The 8,044-nt window shown below is 39.4% G+C and overlaps 1 long non-coding RNA gene across 1 annotated transcript; it reads right to left on the bottom strand.

Annotated features, from left to right (window-relative positions):
* Window positions 1-332: 332 nt before the first annotated feature.
* Window positions 333-7,918, bottom strand: LOC139063945 (uncharacterized). The gene is made up of 3 exons (XR_011517270.1): window positions 7,612-7,918; window positions 6,919-6,985; window positions 333-1,869 (listed from the first exon to the last, which is right to left on the bottom strand). It is a non-coding gene; the product is annotated as an uncharacterized lncRNA (long non-coding RNA).
* Window positions 7,919-8,044: the final 126 nt, after the last annotated feature.

Here is an 8,044-nt window from a genome sequence, read left to right as displayed (position 1 = left end):
CCCCACACAAAATGAATACAGTAAATGTTTACGTGTACATTTTCAAAAAAAAATTGACGAACTGTTTCAAAATCGAATCAGTGTCATAACAAGAAATATTGCTATGTTTCAGTCTCTCAATATTTTCTTACACCCATACTGGGAATAACTGGTTAGTCGATCCAGTCAGAATGCTTCTCTGATTCTCCAAACTGAGGTTGTTCAAAGAGCTATCTAAGACAGGTAAGATGATAGTTGTCCATAAACTTTCAAATGATTTTAAAATAACAAAAACTTCAAGCAATTATTTAAAAAACAGCAGTTAAATGTTGACCTGTGAAGAGATCCTCTGCAGATTCTGATTCAACAATTTAGAAAGACATAAAAAACAAGAAAAATATATTGGTTTTAACAAAGTTCAGGATGGTTTAATTCCCTTGTTTGTCTTTCAAATCAGCTTGAGTTTCACACGCTACTGAAGACCATCTTTAGTCTTCTTCAAATGGTTCCCAAACTATGGGTTGAGACTACGCTGTGGGACCTTAAACACCAAAAAGGCCCCAGAGCTATAACTAACTGATTGATAACAGAATATTTATCCAAATGCATTTCATTTGACTAAAAAAGTGTCTTCGATGAGGCTGCATTTACCCAGTAACGGAACCAGTTACTGTAAGGATTGGCCGTTTAAAAGTTTGTGCCTAACTTCTTTCCTAATTGAAGGATTTATTAGTCATTGCGTTCTGGCAAGAAAGGAAGCTGATCAGCTAAAAATAGCAACAGAGTGAAGGATCAGAGAGAGAGAAGAGCAGAGAGACAAAAAAACCTCCAGACTGGTTTAGAGACGAGAGCCAGAAGCCACCGAGACGGAGAGATGCTTGAGCAGAGAGAGCAGGGGCAGGAAGAGGGGGACTGGAGACAGACAGACAGATGGACAGACAGGCTGAGGGAAGGAGGGAGTAATCAAGAAGAATCAAGATGTTTCCTCTGTAATACCCACAGGCCTCGGCTGAGCCCCAGCTCCACAATCCTCGCTGATTGAAGGGAAGGGTTTGTTTGAAGAGGAGGTCAAGACCATCAGTACCTTGTTAAGGAAAAGTCGTGTCCAGAGGAATGAAGAGGGCTGACTCCTTCCTGAGGAATTCATGTGTGTGTGTGTGTGTGTGTGTGTGTGTGTGTGTGTGTGTGTGTGTGTGTGTGTGTGTGTGTGTGTGTGTGTGTGTGTGTGTGTGTGTGTGTGTTTACAGCCATTAAAAGGAGCAGCAGACAGGAGGAGGCATTAGACTGGGCTCTGCGAAGGACCCATCGACCCCCTCCCCACATAGTTTCTAAAGCCAGGATAACAGCACTGGCATTCGCCGCAATAATGCATGACAGATGTACATCAACTGTGCTCTCACTCTATCTCTCTTGGCCCTTATTTTCCTTCTTCTTCTGCCTCCTCCCATCTTGACCCAGCGTGTTGTTGCTAATGAGCATCAAGGAATGAAGAAAAGTGGTGGTTAAACTCAGAATGACAGGATCTGGTTTGATGGCTCCTCTACTTTTGAAGATTAAACACTAATGTGATAAACTGTAAATCTTCATCAGATCTGGCAGCTTTTCACTCTCTCCGAGGAGAAAATCCACCTTTACTCAGAGAAGAGTAAAGAAGCTTACGGACTCACGGGAACATCACTGACTGATGCAGCTTCTTTGATCGGCAGAATTTCCTTCTGGTTGGAAAACTGTTGCAGTCTGTACAGACCTTCTTTTCTTCCTGCATTTGTTCATCTTGTGTGTGTTCATCCAGACTGGTTTAGAGACGAGAGCCAGAAGCCACCGAGACGGAGAGATGCTTGAGCAGAGAGAGCAGGGGCAGGGGCACATTTGTGTGTGTTCATCGTTTTTCTAAAGACAAAAGGCAAAAAAAAAAAAAAAAAAAAAAAAAACACTGGACTTATGGCAGCTTGCATAGTGCATAAAAATCAATTAAAAATCAGAACATGAAACAATTAAATAATATTTATTCAAAGCATTATAATGTACGACTGTAATAACGTCAAAATAATTGACAAATAGTTTTAATAAGCATTCATTATTAATGAATGAAGACTGTAAATGATGATGTTTTACTTTAAAATTTATAACCCAATAATATAAAGTTACAATATGGCAATATGTCCGATAAAGGCTGTTATTTTAGGATCCAGGCTGCATGATGGTGCAACAGGAAACGCTGCTGCACCATTTCTGGTTTAACGGCCTGGAGTCTTTCTGGAGTTTGCATGTTCTCCTGCTACATATATATTTAAAACAGGATGAATTACATAGAATAACTCGCCTTTTAACTCTGTTATTCTAAATAAAACAAACATATTCCAGGTTGCTGAAAAGTTAATTTTCCAAGTACTTTGTCCTTTAGATGTTTCATTTACAAGGATTTCCCTAGCTTCATTAGGGTTAACGAAAACCCTTCAGGACTGCATGAATTAATTGCATTTCACTCATCTGCTGCTGTCCTGTTGTCGTGTGTCGCAGTGATGAAGCAGCAGAGGGCAGCACATTTACAGAGTGTGACAGGAAAGGTTGAGGAGGCTGAGGCGAAGCAGGAAATCACCAGAACCCGTCTCTCTGACATAACTCAATAGTGCTGTGTCACCGTGCTGTTGCACTTTGCTTCTTCTTCCTTGTAGCGCTACAATGGACTTGTGTGCAATCCTCAGCTACCTGTCATTGTTTACACTCAAGCACATGCTGGTGTGTGTTTCCATTTGCACAGATGAATCCAATTTCTTCCAATGTTTACATGTTTTCTGAACCTGCCTGCAGGTTAATGTATGCTGATCTGCTCATGCAAAACAAAGGGATGAGCAAAAATATATTATTCTGGCTCTTAAAATAGCTGCAAAAAGGTTTGAGGGTTCATGAAAATCAAACAAGAGTTTAAACGTTTACGCTTGCTTTATTTACAGCATTTTGTTAATTATTGTTCATCTTTGCACAAGAGAATTGTGCTTAAAACAGCTTGTAATATCTGAAAAGGGTTCTTTTTACTGTTAGACCTCGTGAAATTTCCTGCATGTTTTTTAGTTCTAATGTATTTAAGCATTTAAAGGAAAAAATCTGCAGCTCATAACTGAGAGCAGCATTTTCTTTAAAGAACTGCAATAAAAAGATACATTTCAGCTTCATTACAGGAATAGGCACGTATCTAATGTAATCGGTGATGTTTAACAGATTTAACAACCTACAATGAAGCGATAAGAACAGAAAAGCCTTATAAATAACTTTAAAAATGGTGTTTTATCTGGGAGTCATTTTTGTTTCCATGTGCCCCATGTCGTTAGGTGTGACACACCTGAGGTGGATCATGATGACTCCGTCAGAACATCTTGGGCATGTTCAAATGAAACTGTGGAACAAATTCTGAGAAATCTTCTTTGACATTTTTTCCAAGTATTTGTGAATTTCAGATACCAGTTTTTTTCTCTCTTGGGTGTTTTTCCACTCCAAGACAAGAATAATTTGGACACCAGACTATTAAATCTAAAGTATAGCAGCGATTTGAGATTGTAAAGTCTGTAGAAGTATTTATAAAAAGCATCCGTTTAATCTCAGACAGCAGCAGCGTTTCTGTCTCAGTTTCACTGGACTGCAAACCTGTAATTGATACAGTTCACGATGACATATTAATCAAAAGACTAAAAACTGGGCGGGGCTTAGGACGTGGCTTAAACTGGTTTAACTACTATTTAGACCACGGGGTTATCTTGTGTCAAAAGGCAAAAACTCATCTGGAGTGCCTCAGGGTTTTGTTGTAAGAACTAAAATTTTCTAAACTACGACAGTAAGTTTATAGAAAACGTTTTCAGTTTAGAGCCAAAAGCATATCAGGTCAAGTTTGTTTTCTCTGTCAAAGTCAAAAATAAGGGCATAAACGGAGACTGCTTCTGGTTTTGATGGTATAATATGGACTTTTGTATTTTCTAGGATTGATTGGACCTCGTTGTACTTTTTTGAGAGCCTGAAAGATCAATTTATGTTCCCAGCTAGTGCCAAAAAGCAGGTTAGGTTGGTTACTGGTGGAAGACTGTGACCAAAAATAGGTAACTAGAATAACCAGTGTATAATACTGGTATTATAATAGAAGTTGTTTTGTACAAAACTACCAGAGCAATGTGTAAAAAATACAAGAGCACTAACAGTCCCCACAACTGACGGTACAACCCAGGGAAACAACTTTATACAACATAAAGGAACTGGGTACCTAGCTTTCTAAGTGTACGGTTGGTGTCAAACATAAGGAAACTGCTTTCAGTTTTAACTTTACGGGTCTTTTCAGGAACTGCTCTTGTTCTCATAAGTTCGTTAGTAAATACTGAGTTTGAGTTTGTCTCATTCTAACAGCTGACAAGGATTTTTTATTTTATTGGAACTTATTTTTTCAATCATCACTACTATGTACGTCAGTTTCTTTCCTCATGATTAAAGGGAAATAAAGGTCACAGAAAATGTAACCTTCCCATGCAAACTGAATCAATTAGTGTTTGATGATGTACTTTTAAGGATGTTTCTACAAGGCCGGCATGACAGAGGCAAACTTTACCAACATCTGAGCTTCAGTGGTCAAAATGTGACATTCTAAACCAGGGATCCATTAAGCTTTGAAGGACCGCACAGCAGAGTGAGCGACTCTGGATCGTTTTGAAGCTGATCCATGTCAACGCCTAAACTCCCTCCTGACAGGAAGAGCTGATGTTGCCAGGAAATAGATTTCATAGATGGCTTTAAAATGCTTTTTTTTAGAAACAGCTGAATTCACGATTACACAGCAAATGCAATGCTGTCATGTTAGCACATTGGCAATCACATTAACATTGATGTTTGAAGCATCAAATTCTTCATTAAGAGCCAATAAAGCAGTGGCAGGTGGGAACGCTTTATGTTAGTTCCTTTGTTGTTCTGTGTGAAGAATCTTTAGTCAGCTGAAGCTCTAGGGAAAACGGTCTCAACAGGTTTTCTATACTTCATCTTGTTCTGAATCCTGGTGGGTGTGTGTTCTCATTCCATAACGTGACTCATTAGTTCATAAATGCATGATCATAAAACCAGCATGTGATTAATATAGCAAACTGTGAAACTAACGGCAGCCTGAATGGTGTAAGAAAGACCGGAGAACATTTCTGACAAGTCAAAATTGAAGCTAAAATCTCGAGCATGCAAGTAAATCAGAGAAGGATTAAATGTAACAAAACGATTAGATGTAAATATGAAAAAAATAAAAGGAAATGTCAAAATGGTAAACGAAATTAAATAATTAAAGAAATGTCAAATGTGAGGTAAATAAAATCCTTTTCTGAACCTCTCCAAAGCTTCCCCTTTAATTTGTCACTAGTTCTTTACCAATACCGCACGAGGATAAATCGATTTTCCTTGGAAAAAATATTTTTTCTGCTCAGTTAGTTTACTTTTATTCTTTTGTTTATTATTACAAATGGCCTGTATTTGATATAGCACCTTCTGGAGTCCTAGAACCCCCAAGGCGCTTTACAACACAATCAGTCATTCACCCATTCACACACAATGTGCTACAGTGTAGCCTCAGTTTACACCAACGGACAGAGGTGAGGCTGTTGAGCAAAGACACCACTGGTGCCTCCGACCTCCACCAGCAGTCAAAATGGGTTAAGTGTCTCGCCCAAGGACACAATTCTCTGCCGATGGCTGGGATCGACCCTACAACCCTCTGATTACTGGACAGCCCATTATTGCCCAATGTATTACAAGGATAAATACTGTGATGGTGGCAAAGAGTTAAGTGCTCGCCCTCCATTGGCGGTTTTAAACAGGGGCCCACAGGCGCCTGGGCCCCTGTAGAACCGGCCCTGGCCCCTGTTACGGCCCCTGTGCTGAAGAGATCTGATTTTTTTTCCCCCGCGCTACCTCGGAGGCGGGAACTAATGCGCTGCAGCGTTTCACACGGAGCCTTTAGAGTGCTGCACACTCTGTGGACAGAACTGTTTACCCGGTGAATTTTTGAATAAAAGATTAAAAATAGTTTAAATGGGACCCGAAGAAATTCTTGAGCACTACTAACGGAAAAGACGCTAAGAGACGAAGGTAAGCAATACAGTTTATTTTCCTGACATCAGTGTTTTGATCATAGTCGCGCGTTTCTGTCATTTACTTTTAAGTTCCTAACTGAGTCTGTCCACAGTTAATACTGATTTGTTTTTCCTTTGTAACATTAACTGTAAAATAAAAATGAAGTTGCTGCATTTTAAGCCTTAGACACGTTGAGATTAGATCACAGTATTTCTCGCAGCACTGACTGGAAGCATCAGCGACCATGAAAAGAAAAAGGGGCATTTTGTCATTTTTTACCGCTGTTAATAAAGAACAGCGTAGACAGAGAGAGGATGAAAGTCACGAGGGAGCTGAGAAGCAGGATGAAAGAGAGAAGGAGGAGTTGGTTGGAGAGGAACCAGAGAGGTCAGAGGCTGTCCACCCTGAGAGTGAGGAGGAGGAAGAGGGACATCTTCTGCCATGTGCACCGTGTGCACTACCCTCAGGTTTGTGGGTGTTGAACAAACCCCTCTGTGATTGCAGCTCATATTGTGTATAAAATGCATTTGAGGCATGCTGACTCTGGACCAAAATTTCTCTTGTTTATATTTAATAAATAGATAAAATAAGACTCTGAATTAACTAATTATGACTTTTGTCCTCATGCTAACATTTATTTTCTTTCAGATATCAGCAAGTGCAAGGATGACCCACCTACTCAGCATCATTTGAGGACATTTCCAGTGACATTAATAGGAGACAGAAGATGCAGCTTTCAGCCAAGCTGGTTTGAAAGTCATCCTTGGGTTGAATATTCTGTTACTATGGACTATTGTAATGCATGCAGACATTTTAGCCCACCAAGTACCGCAGGAAGTATGTTTGACTCACCATGTGGATTTAGGAACTGGAAAAAAGCAACTGAGAGAGGAGGTTTTTTTTTTGGTACTTGCAAAGTCTGAAAGGCAAAAATTGAAAATGTCTGAAAATTGTCTGAAATTGTATTGTGCACATATTTAATTTGTTTGAATGTTTATTTTTCATATGTACAGTACATGTAATCTTCAAATGAAGTCACAAACTATAATAATCAACTAGAATTTTTTTTTTACTCAAGTCTCATGTTGTGGTGAAGCATTCAGAATTGTTATCTGAGTACCATAAAACATGCCAGTTTTACTTTCACAAGTAAACCATTACTGCATTCACTGTAATAATTGACTTGTTCATTGTCTTTTATTATGAATTTATTTGAATCTTATTTTAGTAAAATACAGCTCTAAAAGATCATAGATGAAAAAAAGTAAAGGAAAATTTTTGATTTGCCAATTGTGCACAAGCACAAAATTAGTCATATGGCGGAGACAAAAAATAATTTTGATATTGCCCTAATTTTTCCCCTTTTTGTCTTGCGCCCCCATGAAAAAATACTGGCCCCACTGTGGCCCCCCTGGAAAATTTGGTCTAGAACCGCCCCTGTCACCCTCTAATCAGAAGGTTGCAGGTTCCCGTTCAGTCTATCGCTGTTGTTGTGTCTTAGGCAAGATGCTTAACCCACCTTGCCTGCTGGTGCGGCAAACTCACCTCTGTCAGTGTCGTGACTGTAGAAGGCGCAATATCAAATACGCCATTTACCATTTTTACCACTTAAATGGTTAAAAAAGCTTTGAAACCTGGTGAAAGCCTGGAAATGTTAAATTATATTAACAGAACAGATCCTGGGTCAGTCAAGACAAGAGCACTGCAAAAAACTCAGGTCAGCTTTGACTTTGCTTGAAATTTAAATGTCGATCAGAAAACGATAGGTCGCTCAGCTCCGATGGAAAAGGGCCAATAATTATGAAATGCACTTTTTTCATCAGAGAGGCACTAGTGAGCTTCCGCAAACAGAAAGCGCATGTACGTAATTCACGGCGATGTGAATTTTGCCCTGAAATCTGTCTCGAAGGCACATGCGCGCTACTCAGCTGAGTGTTTTCAACTCAAGGTTGCTGAGTCATGTTGGTGTAGAAATCCC

This window comes from Nothobranchius furzeri, chromosome 18 (genome assembly GCF_043380555.1).
Source record: "Nothobranchius furzeri strain GRZ-AD chromosome 18, NfurGRZ-RIMD1, whole genome shotgun sequence".
NCBI classification, from domain to species: Eukaryota; Metazoa; Chordata; class Actinopteri; order Cyprinodontiformes; family Nothobranchiidae; genus Nothobranchius; species Nothobranchius furzeri.
Note: the sequence above shows the minus strand (reverse complement) of the source record. Positions and strands in the feature narration are given on the sequence as shown.